An 18,829-nucleotide genomic window follows, 5' to 3' on the forward strand; every position below is an offset into this window, starting at 1 on the left:
TATTTCCATTAATACAAGCCATGGCACAGACAGGACTTAAGCATATTTTAAACAATAACCTTGAACTTCCTCAATTTACCTTGGGTCAAGGTCATGACACACCCTCGGGTTATAAGCAAGCATTATATAAATTAAAAACTTCTAATATTTATCCATAAGAAAGATATGGACCGGACTTGAGTTTTGCTCTTTTCTGCCAATGACCTTGACCTTGCCCAAATGACGTTGTCTCAAGGTCATGACTCACCCTTAGGTCAAAAGCAATCTTTGTGTGAAGTTAGAACTTCCAATGGTTCTCCATAAGAAAGATATGGACTGGACACGAAATTTGCACTTTTTCTGCCAGTGACCTTGACTTTTCCCAAATGACCTTGGTTTAAGGTCATGACACACCCTTAGGTCATAAGCAGTCTTTGTTTGAAGTAAGAACTTCCAATGGTTCTCCATAAGAAAGATATGGACCGGACACGATTTTTTCACAGACAGACGGACGGACAGACGTTAGGACGGACAAGGTGATTCCTATATACCCCCCTCCCCAAACTTCGTTTGGGGCGTATAATGAATAAATTGTAAAGAAAAACTACTGAAATGCAAATATGAATTCGAATACGCAATTAACGAAACATTGCTAATATCAATTTGTTACAATGGATCAATGCGCTTAGCTGATCACCGAACAGACAATTTTCTATGTTAACAAACACTAGTGTCTTCTAAAAAATAAAACTATTCAGTTACTTGTCTTTTCGCAATTAAAAACTAACCACGTCATAAAAGCATTTCTAATATACCAATAAACACTGATAAATGTGTATTAAAGTACTTTAAAAGGTCTTTGTTTGGAATAATTACTGTAAACGTATAATATTTGGCGTGTACGATATTTGGCGGAAATTAGTTTTTGAATAAGTTGGCGTAGATTTGAATTAGCGTATTCCTGACTGTGACTATTCTTGAACATATATGCATTGCATTCAGCAATGTACTTGATTAAGCGGAAGCCGCAAACCGCCAAAAGCGCTAAATAGAATACACAGCTAAATGTAGTACGTTTACAGTAATCTATAACTTCATTTTCGTCACCAGTTGACTTTTAATTCATATTCCAAAAATGGATGATGCATGACATGACGGCATACTATAAGTCTAATTTGCATTCTGGTTCACAAGACATTGAGGTAAATTATTAGATGATATAATTTGAAAATTTCAAAATCTTCTAATTAACATACAAAAAGAAATAAAAAACAAGGCACAAAATAGGTTTGAAAACGTACAATGGTAGTGTTAACAAAGAAAGTTGGGGAATAAGATGGCGCAAATGCCCATTCGGTTTAGTAGTGATTACAATTTTGAATTTATTTTTTCCCAATTAATTCTATTCAAATATGTTATAATAGAAGTTTGCAAAAGCACAATTTCTAACTATGTTCAAATTCTAATTTAACAAACGTAAAGAAAAAAGATATCTTGTCTGAAATTTTGGTGGTATCGAACCCATAACATAAAAACCCTGGATATACAAGGTTAGATTATGTCAGGTACTCTAACCACTGAGCCATTTCAGACACAACAATGTTTAAATATTATGTGTGCATTTGGCTACGAATTAACGGACTTTTTTTTAAAATTATTTTTTCAAAACGTTCAATTGTTGGAATACAAAATGATGGTTTTAATGTATAGTGGGTCATCTCTCCACGTTTTTGTTGATTGATACTGTTTTTTCCCCCTTAGACCTTATTTAGACTACGAGAAAAATATGGAGCAGAGACCCACTCTAAAAAAGAAAATGTCCTGAAGTTTTCAAAAATGACAGTATTTGCAGGTTTTAATACGTAAACGCCTGTTTGAGTCAACATATTTTAAGTATTAAACATATCTATAGGTTAAAAATCAATGATTTGTTAAATATATAATGTTTTAAATGATTTTTAAAAAAATATCAGATTTATAGATACTTTAATTTTTCAGTAGCTTGTCCAACCGTGTATGGGCATTTTACAAGCCTTATTCACCCATGTTCTTTTGATCAAAGTGAACAAAATATACTGCAAAGTTGAACATAAAAGCTGAAAAAGAATTCCTGAAAAGAGTAAACGCAAATACAAAGTAATGCAACATGGAATAAGATATGGTGAATTATGTTGCTTGTTTTCTATTTTAAAATATCAGACATATCTCTCAGCCCAAAAATTTTACATTTTGATCAGAGTAACCTTAACTTTTGTTTTAATAAAGTCAATGCGACTATATAACTCTATCCAAGAAATAGAATATCAGGCTCATATCAAGTCATTTAAAACTGGGAAAAAAATATTTTTAGGTAAAAGTATAGTTGCTAAAAAGATTTTGAAAATGTTTTGTTTAATGATTTGTCTAATAGATATAATTTCAAAAGTGTTATAAAAATGCTAACAAATAGTTACTTGTGAAGCGTGTCGTTGAATTCATAGCTAAAATCTAGATATTTTGAACGAGGATAAATATTTTACTTAAACAGCGTATCAAAACTAAAACTTCGATCATAATGTTTATCTTAGTAGTTTTACATTAGGAATAAATAGAAATCATAAAAAACCCAACAATAAACATATTGAAGTCAATCAAATCGAAAATGAATTTAAGGAGAACGAAAAGATAGGTATAAAGTCGTGTTCGCAGATCCTTAGCAGCTTCTTGGTTAAGTTTGTCGTCTGCTTCTAGGTGGAAGGGCGAGAGAACCCTGCAAGCGATCCTGTTGAGCATCAAATACTTTGTTAGTGTACAGAACATCGGTATGTTCACTCTCATTCACGGAACGGTTTGCTTCGACCATTGGTCGCGAGTCTGAGGGTGGTGGAACTGGAAATAAATTACTATAAAATCAGAACAAAATGCAATCCAATCAATCGAATTAGAATAAATTTTTAAATTGAGAAAAGAAGTTTACCATTATTATTAAATCAATGAGAAATTGACAGCTTATCATGTGACTTTTAAGTAACAACATTAGAAATGCTGACATAAGATACCGAACGAAATGAGTGTAATATGTTCTATTGTCGCAATTCAAAACAGCATTACCATTTTTCCTTCGTCGATATAGCAAACATGCAAGGGTCCCCAAGACAATGGATAAGGCGGCGATGATGCTTGCAAGGACAGCAATCACCACTATTGCCACTGTAGACATACCCAATTCTTCAGAAGGCTGACGATAAACAAACAGTGCTGCCCGCCCTTCATTACAGGGAAACTGTTGAACTGCCATCCGTAGAATACTGTCCAACGCTGGCATGTTCTGTTCATACATAATCTTATTCATGGCCGTTATCGACATTGTCACGGTGATCGATGTCCGGGACAAAGACACGCGAGTGTTCTCAAACTTAAGTCCTTCAATTTCATCCGTTGTCATCAGATATGTCTGTATATAATCATCGTCTATCATACAGCCCCTTTTGTTGGCCATTAGTGGAACAACAACTCTGTAACTATCGACGGAAAAAGTTCTTTCCAGGTTCTCGAAAATTACATCGAAATTAGACACGTTATACTGTGTGGTAATAACACTGAGGTATGGGTAAGTCTGTATCTCATTTTCATTGAGTTTAAGATTCCATTCCTCGGCTCTTGTATCCTGTTGTCTTTCCTCCACGAGAGCTGCAGGACACCCGCTTATTAGAAAACTTCCAATGCTTTGAGTAAAAATTTGCACCCCCCCCCCCCCAAATAACCCCCCCCCCCCCCCAAAAAAAAAAAACCCAAAAAACCCCCAAAAAACCGGACGTAATCGAATACATATGCAAATTGAAATCAAAAATTAAAAACAATAACAAAACACGGTAGTGTACTGGTGCATCAGTGGCTCGAACCCCTTCACCTATATTTGGTAGGTTTCCATGGAACCACTTAGCCAAGTAATTCTTTGAATTACATTTTTTTTTAATATTTCCATTTCAAGACTTCCTGAATCTGTTTGTATAAAATGCATAATTATCTACGGTATAAATGAAATATTTCCGGATGATTTACATTTTATTGAACATTGCCGAGGTTCGGAGATGGTTAAACGAAAATTGAAAATCTGTGTTGATTGCAAGTAAGACATTGTAGAGTCTGAAATGGGTTGTAAATAAATTTCTGATAATAGATTGTGTCAAGCTTTGTCAATACGACGTTGATAAAAGTATTTAAGTACAATAAATTAAATTAAGAATGAATGAATCGTTATTCAGTTCATGTTTCGAAGTCCGATTTTTAAAACGTGGAGGACATTCTGCACAGTTTGATTTAATTTACTAACGACAATATACTTAACATGCATCCGAACATTGGCGAATTTCACAGCTAGTCTTGCTTGTGCTTGATTCCCAAAGTAAATTTCTCTAAATTTCTCTGAATACAAATTCGATATTCAGTAATAAATAACCTCTTATAACAGTGCAAGGCACTAGTTTTCTTTAGACCTGTTTTAAGAAATGTAGTACAACAATGTTTCAAAGTCGGTTAATTACAATACAATCGATACTGAAACGATTTTATGAAAGGTGACAAATACCAATTACTAAGGAAATTATTTTAGATTAATTTCTGGATAAGCAATAATGCACATACCTGAAATTCGCTTAAAAGGCACAGGTGTTTTCTCTTCTATGGTCACCATGGAGTTTTTGTGGGAGAGTAAATGTGTCGCTGGTTTCCCCCAAAATGATTCCCTTTTGATGGCAGACACAACTTCTACAAAAACAGTGTCACGCCGTCTAACAAAAGATCCTCGCGGATGGTTTTTACTGAGCAGTGAGAATTGTGTAGGGTAAATATCATACTCTGGAAAAAAGTGTAAAAACAATTCAGTTTGCTACCTACATTAAGTGCATGATATATTGGTTTATACACTTAAAGCATGCTATTGGCATTAGACAAAGAATTCATTCTCTACGCTTTTTGGTACGGGTATTAAAAGCAAAGTAATGACATGACTAAACAATTTTTAGAAAATGTAACAAATGCGCTTAAGATATTTTCTCTTACGTCGCTACCGAATATGATCATTCTGAAAAGGTGATGTTTCATGCACATCAAGCTCATCTTCCCAAGTCAAGGGTTTCTGAATCGCATCGCTTCTCACAAACAAGAAGCGATGCGGATCAGAAACCCTTGACTTGGGAAGATTAACTGAGCTATGTTTTTATCTGTTTTATACCCAATCAAAAAATTGTCTTTTAACATTAACCACATATTCACACTGAGAAAGGATATTTTGATGGTGGTTAAAAAGATTGGTAAACAAACCACTTAAACAGTAATATTTGATTGCTATTAAGGATCCTCAACACCCCGTGACTTCTACTTTTTATGACTTTAACGCATTCTGAAACAGTTTAAATCGCCAAACTTTGGTGTTTCTCTATGTGGCTATTTGTGTAGCTTTGACCTAACGACTTGCATACCCTAAGTACAATTACTGCATGGACTTTAAATTTCATGAATAGCGGTAAAATTTTAAGAAGTTGTTTTTCCCCTTAAAGCAAAATATGGCACGTATTGCATTCGTTGCTGTGGTTCTAACCTGCTGGTTTTTCTTCCTTGTTATCCATTGTAAACATAATTTCGTTTCCAACAGAGTGAAGTCCTGTTTTACGATATCTTAGATTTCTTCTTCTATTCTGACTTGTTGTTCGTACTTGAATCCCTTTAATTGGTTCTGTTCCTGAAGTATTCTTAAATGCAAATAAAAAGAGTGATTTACATTCTATGAATAATACTGTTTTTAAAAATACCTTATTAGAGAGGTTTAACCGACCTACGTATACGCCTACTTGTAAGTGTACGTTACAAGTAAGAACTATGCGTATCAGTTTAGATAACTTTTCTTGTTTAGCAGTTATAACGTGTACTTGTATGTTTTGTTTCATATTTTCTTCTAAAAAAAGACAAATAAAAGTGCAGCCTTAAAGATACGTTGCAATCTACAGGTATGTTCATTTGTGTACATGCTGTACGTGTAGAAATTCATCATTACTAAAATTAATGACGCAATGCACATACTTTACTTTCTATACATACACGTACGCATACACATTAGTTTATTAGATCAGTTATATTGATAAGATATTTCTGCGACCATGAATAAAAAATGTATTCAAGTTTATGTATTATTCTCATTTACCGTAGTAATTTTTTGGTTAACCATTATGCGAGATGTCGGCGGCGTCATTTAACTTAGATGTGCCATGAACAATTATGATGGGAAAAAATTGAAACAAGAAGCTTTCTAGAAGACGTAGATAAATAGTGCGAGTGCTTGATGTACAAGAAAGATTTCGGTATATGTATACTTACCATGAAGCGAACCCGCTGAAGATCACCTATGTCCTTGTCGGAGAACGCGGCGTGATTCCAATTATACGAGGATGTGCAGGATTGTCTCATTTGAAATTTGACTGTCCCCTCATTTCCTTCTAGATTGACTTGTACATTGTAGTATGTGCTACGACTGCACTTTAGCTGCAAGCTTATCAAGTATGGTTTATCTAAAAATCTTTTTAGAAATTTACTTGTGGACTTTTCCCCTATCAATTTGTCGAAGAAAAAATAGACACGCATGATGACCTGATTTAATAGTTTTTAAATACGATCTAATAGGTTGTTTGTATATAATTTCAAAGCAAGTGTCAAAATTGTATTTCTATTATTAGCATAACACATTATAGAAAATTAAGAAATAAGCGTACTTGACTCATGGAATCAAAAATTCTATTTAACTCTGGGGATTTTAAACTATTACATTCATAGCCTAATCAAAGTACTGAAATACTGAAGAGAGTTGATTTTATCGATTATTATTTATCTTAAAGTCAACGATATGTTATTTTGCTCGCAAGTAGTTTATAATCTCTATTTGAATTACGCACATTTTTAAAATATGGATCCTCGGACTTTTTCGAAAAAACCTCTTATGAATCATATTGTGTAATATTTAAAAATAGAATTGATTTTATCAAACTATGTATCAGTATTCGAAATGTTTAAAAAAGTGCATGGATCCAACAAATAATGAACTCTAGTCTCGTTCAACCAGATGCTCGGCTGTCTCTGCTAATCTACGACAAGTAAGAGATACCAGGTCACGTGATAGCTTGATGATGCGACCTCTAAATATAGACTGACTCTCTGCTGGTCGGAGATGAACGGAGACAGTCGATGGTTGAACTAGACTATATTGAACTATGGCGTAGGAATACCTACGACTGCAAAACACGTCTAAATTGATCGTACTATTTAAAATCTGACTATTTCTGAGGTATTTATAGATAATTTTCTTTAAAAAAATGCCTCAGCGTACATTACATCGAATTTATCGATTATTTTCAAGAACTAACTCTTGTCAGCGGTGATGTTTTGTGCTTAGGACAAACACTGTTTCAGTTTCGGTTTGCCAAAGTAACTGTATAGGAGAGTTGATTAAAATCAACTCCCCAAAAAGAGCTTTGCCTTCTATAATATCAATTCGTGGATAGGTCGACGACTTTCGTTTTGAATTACTATTATAGCATATTATTTATCTTTATATTGGAGGGAAGGTAACTTCCCTTTAATTGTTTTTTAATATATTAAAAAAAATTGTGCTGACCCACAAAGAACTGACTTTAAATTATGTTCAAAAAATGTAAAAAATGTTCAAAGTTTTGTTTTACGAATATTAGAATAATATTTATTGGACAGAATCTAATATAATCACCACCATTTCCAAAAAAATAAGACGTATATTTTAAATATAACGTTACCTCTGCGTGCATGTTAAGTGGATTAATACGTTTTGCGACATTGGCAAGTTGTTTCATACAATATTGCTGAATACGTTTAGACAATTAAAAACGCCGTTGCATTGTAAAAAAAAATTGTGTAATTATTTTCTTACCCCTTTCAGACTTAAGGAATATAGACATTCTTGACAAATCTCCTGGGGAAAAATATCTATAACATATTAACAAAAACATAAAAGACAGGGTTGCATTTAAAAAATAAGTAAACTTTTGTAAAGGAAAATATTTAAACTGAAGAAACAGTGTTTTTTCTATTTCTTTCATTCTGTATTTAATTGTTTTTTTATGATAAACAACAATTAACCCTTTGATTAAGATATCTTAATCAGTTTTAAGTTTTAAGTTCGAAGTAAATATATTTTTTTTTTGTTTTAAAAGGAAATGTCCACCCAACGACCTTGCATTGTTTTTTATAGTATGTATGGATGTCTGGAAAGCTAAATTATTACACTGTAGAAAATGCACGTATTGCTTTAAAAATACTATATTTGATACCCCCTAATTGGAAAAACAAAATCTTGTATTCTTGATTTTAATAACCGTTGCTATATAATTTTCACATACTGAATAAACAATTTGTAAATTCATAAATGTAGTAAAAGTAAACATAGAACTGTACTTTATTCTGTATTAAATTGTTTTTTTAATGATGAACAACTACTAACACTTTGATTAAGATACATGTATCTTAATCAGTTATAAGTTTTTAAGTTCAAAGTGAATATAATTTTTTTTTTGTTTTAAAAAAGAAGAAGTCCACCCAACGGCCTTGCATTGTTTTTTATAGTATGTATGAATGTCTGGAAAGCTAAATTATTACACGGTATAAAATGCTTGATATAAGTCTAATCATTAATCAGAAGTTTAATTCCAAGGTCGATGACATCAAAGGATGCAAGATATATGTGTAATTCTTGCTGTGCTTGCCAAAACGGTCCGTAAAACATACCATTTAAAGAATGAGTCCTTATTACTTATATTTGAATATTTTTAGCAATTGTGAGATTTGATATCAAAATAGTCACTGCTGTAATATTTTGGACTATACATTACAAAATCGATTCGTAGCGATGATCTAAATATTTTTGAATAAACGTACTTCGGCATACATGTACTTGAGAAGAACAATTTGATTATTCTTCAATTGTTAAATATCAAATCAGTTATAGTAATTACATAGGATGTTAGGACGATTAAAATTTTAATTCTATCAATAATTATATCAACGCGTCTGTTTTTATGATCATTATACTTTAATTGTTGATTAGGCGCGGGAGAAGTTTCAAATAAATCAACAAGTACTCGACTATCACTCGATCACAGCCACCGATTATTTGACTAGTCTTCCACTGAATTATTTGACAACCTTGATCAATGGAATGATTTAAAAACGACCTACCTGCGGCCATCTTTGAGATTAAATGCATCTTGTAGCTTATTACTCGGCGCATATTTGACGTCATCAATGAAGGCTCTTCCAAGGAATAAATTTTCACCCTAAAAAGACACATTATGTATAAAATTACCCATTCTAAATATAGGGAGAAAATAATAAAAGTAACCATTGTCTGATTTCTAATCCTATTTCAATTCTAAAAAAAATATTTAGAGGAAAAAAACAAGTTTTGTCTTATAAAATATAAGTACATTTCGACTCTTAATTCATTTTCTAAAAATAAACTTGAATAATATATTTAATATAGTTTGTTTATTTAAAATCCATATTTTAAATTTACATCCATGTATGTCAGGAATTCAACAGTTTTTGTTGAAAAATGCTGTACATGCATTTGTCATATCTTTTATAAGCAGTCAATATAGTAATAATTACATCCACAAGATTAAAAAAAACATTCTAGTGTCTAAATGTCTATACCAAAAGTGCGTATTTACCACATGATAGGTAGCAAAATTAATAACTTTTGTCCGAATGCTTATAAAATCAAAGTACTGAAGTACTGACGGGAGTTGATTTTATCGATTATTATTCATTTTAAAATCAACGATATGTTACTTTGCTTGGAAAGTAGTTTATAATCTGTCTTTGAATTACGCACATTTTTATAATATGAATTCTCGGACTTTTCCGACAAGAATTTTGAGAAAAACCCCGTATGAATCGTGTTGTATAATGATTAAAGATAGAATTGATTCCATTAAACTATGTATAAGTAATCGAAATATTAAAAAATTGTATGGATCCAACCAATAATGAACTCTAGTCTCGTTCAAGCAGATACTCGGCTGTCTCCGTTCATTTCCAACAAACAAGAGAATGTGTACACCAGGTCACGTGATAGCTTGATGACGCGACCTCTAAATATAGAATGACTCTCTGCTTGTCGGAGATTTACGAAGACAGCCGATGGTTGAATTTATTGAACTCTGGCGTATGAATACATACACTGTACGACTGCAAAAAATATCTAAATTGTTCGCACTATGTAACATCTGACTATTTTCAAGGTATTCATCAATTAGTTTCTTAAACACCAATGCTTCAAGATACATTACATCGAATTTATCGATTATTTTCAAGAACTTAATCTTGTCAGCGGTAATGATTTGTGCTTAGGTTCAAACACTGTTTCACTTTCGGTTTGCCAGAGTAACTGCATAGGAGAGTTGATTAAAATCAACTCCCAAAAAAGGGCAATCCCATTCTACAGATTTATATTAAAGTGTTCTTTTCCAGATTGATAGAGATAAAAGTCTACAAATGCGGAACAAACCTGAACAGTGATGAGTTTGAAGACCTGTCCATACTCAAGTGGGGTACCTACAGTGGTAGCGTCATCATCGTTGGACTTGATTTGAAAGAGTCCACCGTAATCCGAAAATGTTGTAACTATAAGGTAAGATGTAAACATTACAACTTATTGAAATTTGATAGAATTGGGTTTATTTTCAGTGCAATACATGAATTTTGAACAAATAAATTAGGCTATTACTCTACAAAGCTAGATTAACTGTTCTCGTAAAGACGATTTCAGGTTACAGTAGAACATCCATTTTTTAATCTTTTTATCATAATGGTATATTAAAAATTTACCATTTTTGACTTTTGTACTTGCTAAAACTGTTTTTGATTGTAAAACAAATAGAAAATATTAAAACTGTATTGTTCAATATTTTTACATTTTTTCACAAAATAATACTTTTAGATGCATTGTAAATAAGATGTAATTATAATCGGGGCGATTATAAAGTCTCCCAAACGAACGAGGCCATCATTTGAAGTAGGGGTGATACACATGGGTCAAGCTTTACAGACAAATGTTAAGAACTTGATTATTCATGAAGTGTCATGATGTTCCCCATGCAGGGGTCCTTTACTATAGCTTAGGTGAACCAACATGACCCAAGAAACAAAAAAATATATGATTAAGGGGTAGGGATCTTAACCGTTTTCAGGATATTTGGGCACTTTCTGTTTGAGAGGGGTCAGGACCACCCCAAGGGCCAATGACCTACATACCATTTGATGCCCCTTGACACCAGGAACAAGAATATATTTGGTTTAGAGGTGGGGATCTCAACCGTTTTCAAGTTATTTGTGCACTTCCTGTTTAAGGGGGGTCAGGACCATCCTCGGGGCCCATGACCTACATACCATGTGATTCCCCTTAACACGAGAAACAAGAATGTATATGGTTTAGGGGTGGGGATCTCGACCGGTTTTAAGATATTAGGGCACTTCCTGTTTGAGGGGGGTCAGGACCACCCCCAGGGCCCATGACCTACATACCATTTGATGCCCCATAACAGATGGAACAAGATTATATATGGCTAAGGGGTCAGAATTCTAACAGTTTCTGAGATATATGGTAATTTCCAATTCCTGGGGGGCAGGGATGACCCCCGGGGTCAGATCTACTAAGCCCTATATATTGTCTGTAACAGTCAATTTATGATTCTGAAAACCCTATATTATTATCTGTGTCCGTTTTCAAGGTTTAGCCATTTACAACAGAGTCTAAGACTTTCCCCATAAGGTTCAATCTTAGACCCCACGACCTTTTGACCCCCGAAAAGTGGTTGGCCAACCCCAAATGAGAAAAATCAAACAGCGTGCACATCTAGATATGTAGGTTTATCGTATCCTAGAGTTTTGTACAATTCTGTTCAACCATCTCTGAGAAACGCGACGGACAAGTTCAGAGCGGGAAAGACAAAAAAAGAATAAGAAGAAGAAGAAACCGTACAAAAACAATAAATCTCCAAACTTCGTTTGGGAGACTTAAATAAAAAGAATGTTTAAAACAACGACTTTTGGTTTAATATGCAAAGAAACGAAAAGAACAAAGAGGAAGTGTTTCAAACTGTACACTAGTCACTAATAACTACACACAGGTTTGCCATTCAGTCAACTGAAATGTGACTAAACGGTTACTTAAAGATGACTGTATGGCTTAATACATGTATGCTATTCAGTAAACTTTTCACACCTTTAAGTTGACTAAATGGCACATTACGTTATGTTATTTTTCGGTAAGTCTGTATTTCGGTTACCTGGTACCAAAGGTTTTGTAACAATTCCTTGCAGGATACCAGTATAGTCCGACAGTGATAAGTAATTTTTGGATTTTTCGTTCATAAGACAAATAAAATCTCAAAACCTGAAATAATATAATCTTTTATCAATGAAAATTCTATGTCATATCGCATGTAAAGTTATCATTTAAATGATGTAAAATAGAAAATGCTTATATTTGTATTGATCCGTCATTTTTTTACTCTGATAGAAAAAAAACTTTGAATTGTCATATAATAAGTATACTTGATTCCATCGACTGGCGCATTATCAGTTTTACGTTTACGTCTTGACCATAAAGAAAGCTTCATTAGGCGGACTACACAAGGACGGAGAGGATGTCTGTTTACAGTACGCGTATAGTGCTGATCTTAAACAGCGACGCCTCTCAAACAAACCTGCAAAATATACCATATAGTTTCCTTTTAGAGTTGTATCTCCATAATAAATAAGTTTTCATACAAAGGAAAGGCACAATTGTTAAAACAAAAGAAACATTAATGCAAGAAATACCATATGATAGCTTAATTTCATGTTTTACAGCTGTAGATGCATAAAATTATAAACCGAAATGTTGATCGAGGGTTTTAACATTTCATATTCTAATAGAACAACGTTTTGGAACAATAATCTGCTTCGTAAAAAAAATAGAGAGATACACTGAAATAATATGTTTTACATTGATTTCTGTATCGTCATAAGCAACACGCAAACGTCTCGATTCATACCGTAAGTAATGTCTTTGAAATACCCAGGCTTCAATAAGTTATCTATTGACGTCATCTTATACTGAATAGGAACCGGCTTCTCGTCTGCAGATCTCGCCCATTCTCTTAAACTCTCGGTACTTCCTGACGAGAAGTCCCCAGATGGGGGATTTCCACCGATGTAGTATTCATACTGCTCTTTGTTTGTATTCTGTACCCGATTAAATGCTTCCTCTTTTGAACTTACACCAACACTAAAACCACCGCCACCGGAAGCGCCAAACCCACTGAAGGACGCCTGTGCAGCTACCTGGGGTAAAAGCATTGAAAGTAATTGTTGAAGAAATAGTAATATTTAATGTATATACAGTATATATCAGTTAGCTACAAAGTTAACGTAAATGAATAATTATTATAATGATACAAATCTATCTTAAACTATTGTGGCATAAATAAGCGTTTAAAGATTTCAAATAAACAGTACCTTGCATTGAATGTATACTTAAGTAAGTATGTGTTTACAACGTCAAAGAAATAACAAAGGGTGGCAATCACGGCATTATTCTATATAGTTTGTTTTTCTTTTATCTTCATTGGTTATAAGTTACAAAAGGATATAATTTTAGATGAATATACTCATGGTTAAATTATGTCATCACCTTTGCGCTTATTCCCTCAGATTCTAATTTGGATAAGTCTGATTTTGAGAAGGTCAGTTGTTGCACTGCCTTCGCACCCATAACAACTTCCGTCGTATAATGGGTTCCAAATTCCCGAACAAGGTTGATATACATTTCCTGAAGCACACCTGACTCACAATTTTCCATAGGCAATAACATTACTGCCTTTTCAAAGTAATCATTAACCTAAAAAGAAAACAAAACTGGAAATGCAAAAAGTATTTAGTAAGTTCGTGTTTCAACATGAACACTTAAATATAATTAAAATGATTATATCATACTAGCACAAGTTACCTTTGACGACTTTGAAGTTTCCGACATTCTCGCCCTGTATACGACGGCACGACTGACAACATTCAGTGTAGTTGTTTCCCCTTTTTGAATTTCCCGCGTATTCTTCTGATACGAAGCGCTTGCGCTGAAGCTAGCACTGACTCCCCAGCCGCCTCCATGAGCATTGACCTTTAGTGTAAATTATAGAAAATCTATTACAAATCTAAAAAGTACATATTGATTTTTCTTAATTTAATCGACATTTATTTTAAATGAAAGCTGAGTATATGACTTATAATCGCTCTTATCAACAGACTTCAGACTACTCCTTCAAACTAAAGGAATCAATTTTAATTAGTCGTAAAGCGGGGCTAGATAATTTAAAAATTTAAAAAAAGAAAGAACGATAAAGAAGGAAACTATTTTGCCTACGTATTGAAAGCGATCTTACGTCGTATCAATTTATATATATATAATATATATATATATATATAATATATATATATATATATATATATATATATATATATATATATATATATATATATATATATATATATATATATATATATATATATATATATATATATATATCTGTGTGTGTGTGTGTGTATCATTTTGCAAATCTTTGAGTAGTCTTTAAAGGTTGATAATTATTTAGAAACTTCAAAGTGACATTAAAAACATTACAATGTACTAAAATTTATAACTTATTCATATTTGGCTTCTTTATTAAGAGTGTGAATAAGCACATTGGGTATTATATTAATTAATCACATGAATATGAGGATGTATAATATTTCTATCTACCACATGTTATTGGCATTCAAAAAAGTAAAAACTAGCTTATGGTACACTGTATATAGTTATCTGATAACGTTAACGCTGTATGAACAAAATTGATAATTTGTTACTTTAAATCTTCTACATGTACTACATCTAAGCAATTTCAACTTCATTTGAACTTCTCTCCGTATAAACGAGCTAGAATGTTTAATTCAGGAAACTTTTTATCGATTTCAAAGATATTAATTGTAAGCTCTAATCTTATCAACTCTCATATACGCACACAAACGCAAGAACCTCTGTTCATAAGAGCAATATAAATGTATTAAACACACATGCACATTTAAAACATTGTTATGTTTTATATAGAAACTAGACTTTGACCCGTGCGTGCACGGGTTGACATTGCATATCAGACATTTACGAAATAGGTACATCGACACATCTTAGTATTGACATTTACATAACAAAGCTATAAGCCTACAATAATGCTATTAATTTCACTACACTTTCCTTAGTTTGTAATCTAACTGTGTCTCGGTAAAGGGCCTCACCACAGTTAGAATGCCTCCCTTATGTACCCGTAATGTAGCAGAAAATTGCAGAATCGCTCCGGAACGATTTTGCAGAAAGGTAATGAAGTTGCCTTGAAAATAACAGTCAAATTCATCACAAAGAACCTTTTTGAGACTTCAAATACCTTTCAGCTAAAAATTTTAATCCATAGAATGGAAGAATTCAACGCCTTTTCACTAAAGTACACGTAGTTTCTTTGTAAAACTGTGTCCGTATGAAATTATTCATTTTTACGATAAAACATATTCCATCTTCACTCTCCTAACAAATATAATGTAACTTTTTTGTATGAAATGAAATATTTTTCGTCATCACGAAGACAAAAGTAAGTACTTAGTTGAAATGTATATTTGTTATTTTATACTTTCTTTCATAAGAAATGATTAATATATAATTATGAACAGAATATATAGCAAAAGTCCAATGACAATTTACGCGTATAATTTGTGTTATCATTTCTGAGTTTATTCATGTAGATGTGATATTGTGGAAACATAAACTAAAGACCCCATTAACGTGAATGTATTGCGCAAGCGCAAGATTGTAAAATCCATAAAATCCAGGTGATTTCCGGGATTTTTTGAGCAATTTTTGTTGATAATTAATTAGCGAAGCGTAACTGAGAAAAAATAAAAACAAATTGGTAGTCTTCAAGTCCCAATGATGTTTAAAATATATAAAACAAAAGACAGTATTCTTCCGATTTCTCGCTATAAAAGACAAAAAATTCGAGTCTATTATTTAAATATAGTAGTATAGATATTTTATATTAAGTGAACAAAGAACAGGAAGCTTACCGATGCATCCACCCTGAGCATGCTCTTGTAGTCAGACTCCGACTGAACCGTGTGAAGGGAAGATCCAAATTTAGCACTGTAAATTATAAAACAAATCGTTAAATACCTTGAATGTTTAAAGGACCAATGCGTAATATATCTATTATAGATCCATCCATCCATCCATCCATCCAATCATCCATCCACCCATCAGCCCATCCATCTATCCACCCATCCATCCATCCATCGGTCTGTACCTAGATTCAGAAATCACGTCCACGTTATCGGGGATTCTGTAGGTACCGTCCGCCGTGAACTTGTGAGTGTAGGGCAGCTCCATTATTGGGAGACGGAATCCTTGATCAACGACGCCATCATCACTGAGGGGATTTCCCTTAAACAAATCGTAGCCACGCCCTATGTATCCCAGGTTATAGCGAGAGGTGGTGGCAATGAACGGTGTCTTGGCCTCGTGGAACGCCCTTGACGCTAAATACGTCAAAACATTATGTGACAATTTAGTGCATTTATACATGTACATGTTTCTGTTTTTTTTTCTGGTTTTGGCCATATTGTGATAAAGAAATGAAAATGCTAAAGTTCAGATGTTATGCGAGTTTGTTTTCTCCCATTTGATATGGTTTTAAATGCATTTTTATATACATGTACATGTTCTTGCAATTTTATACCTTTTGCTTCTCTTTGATCCGCCTCCCGAGCCTCTGCTGCCGCGAGTTTCTCGGGAAGTCTCGCGTGATAACTGGCATTCATCATTGTTGTGGAAAGCTGTAATTGTTGGAAACGAAATCATCAAAGAATATACGGGAGATAATAATGCTTTTACTTTTAAAAAAAATCCCAAGAGTTTCGAATGTCAACATAGTGTGTAAAAAACCTTGTTGAAATATGTTGAATTCTGCAATTATAGAATTAAACTTTTCGATGAAAGGTATTTACAGCTTCAAAATAGTTTGTTGTGAACATTTGACTGTTATTTTCAATGCAACTTTATTAATTTTCTCCAAAATCGTTTTGGAGCGATTCTGCAATTTTCTGCTACATTACGGGTATATAGGGCATTTTAAGTGTGATGAAGGCATTTCCCGAGACACAGTTAGATGAAATAATAGCATTATTGTAGGCTTGAAGTTTGGTTATGCAAATGTCAACAATATACGGTGTTTCGATGTATCTATTTTGTAAATGCCCGATATCATAATAATGCAATGTCAACCCATGCACACACGGGTCAAAGTCTAGTACTACAAAAAAATAATACACTCGTGTTTTTAAGCTCTAATACCGAGAAATCGGATGAGTACTGTCTTTTGTTTTATATATTTTAAACAATTTTGGTACTTGATGATTACCAATTTGTTTTTATTTTTTCTCAATCAAGTTTTGCTAATTAATAATCAAAGAAAATTCCTTTAAAAAAATCCGGATATCATCTTAATTTTTTGGATTTTACAATCTTACGCATGCGCATCACATTCACGCTAAATCACGGGAGGCTCTTTAGTTTATTTTTCCGTAATATGACATTTGTATTGATAAACTCAGAAACGATATTACAAATACGCGAAATTTTCATTGAAAATTTGTCATATATTCATCAAGGGAAATATGGGAGATAGCTCTAACTCAGTACATTTAATATGAAAAATCCCGAGAGTTCCGAATGTCAACATGTTGTGTAGATTCAAAGCGAGATAAAAGTTGGTGAAAAGTGTTCAATTCTTCATTAGTATGAATTAATTATTTAGATGAAAGATATTTACAGCCTAAAAATGGTATTTTTGTGAATAATTTGATTGTCATTTACAAAGCAGCTTTGTTAATTTTCTCCAAAATCGTTCCGGAGCTATTCTGTAATTTTTCGCTACATTAATACGAGTGTACATATCGGAGGCGTTTTAACTGAAATGAAGGCCCGTCCCAAAAATGTTCAGTTAGAATTTTCTTACTAAGCAGAGTGTAGTGAAATTAATAGCATAAGACATTATAATTGTAGGCTTAAAATTTGGTTATGTAAATGTCAACAACAAGGCATATCGATGTATATATTTCGTAATGTCCGATATCATGTTATAAACCAACCCGTGCACGCACGGGTCAAAGTCTAGTATTATTAAAAGAAACCTTTATTTTTGCATTCAGCTATTTGACCTACATAATATTATATTGAGAGGCCTTTATTATGTACTAGTAACTTAATTCATTGCCAATGAATGAATAAATATGTAAATAATTAGATTAATGTGTACTTACGTGATGCCAAACTTGTATTAATTACTTGACAATGTGAAGTAACCGACTTATACCCTCCCAGGAAAATAAGGAGGAACGCTAAACCTTGTCGACCTGTCATGGTCGAATACTTTATCAAAGCTGTGAAAAAAGGAAGGTGGTCGCACTTATGTATACGTATCTTGAGAAAAAAAAATGGAAATTTTTACTTCCGTGTTGCTGATGTAAACCCTCCTTCCTTTTTCATAATTTATCTGACCACAGTCACACAGTGCTTAATTGAGGTTTATCCTAATTACAGGTATTATTGATAAATGGTTCCAACAGTTTAAATTGTTTAATTGTTATTCAAATCAATTCTAAGATGTTTTTATTTGCAGGAAATAAATATTTATATTAACTTGTTGTAGTATTTTTCAAAGCCATTTTCTCC

At 33.0% G+C, this 18,829-nt stretch overlaps 1 pseudogene; it reads right to left on the reverse strand.

Annotated features, from left to right (window-relative positions):
• Positions 1–1,720: 1,720 nt before the first annotated feature.
• On the reverse strand, positions 1,721–16,950 carry LOC128180671 (uncharacterized; annotated as a pseudogene).
• Between the last annotated feature and the right edge of the window lie 1,879 nt (positions 16,951–18,829).

Source organism: Crassostrea angulata, chromosome 4, assembly GCF_025612915.1.
Source record: "Crassostrea angulata isolate pt1a10 chromosome 4, ASM2561291v2, whole genome shotgun sequence".
Taxonomy (NCBI): Eukaryota; Metazoa; Mollusca; class Bivalvia; order Ostreida; family Ostreidae; genus Magallana; species Magallana angulata.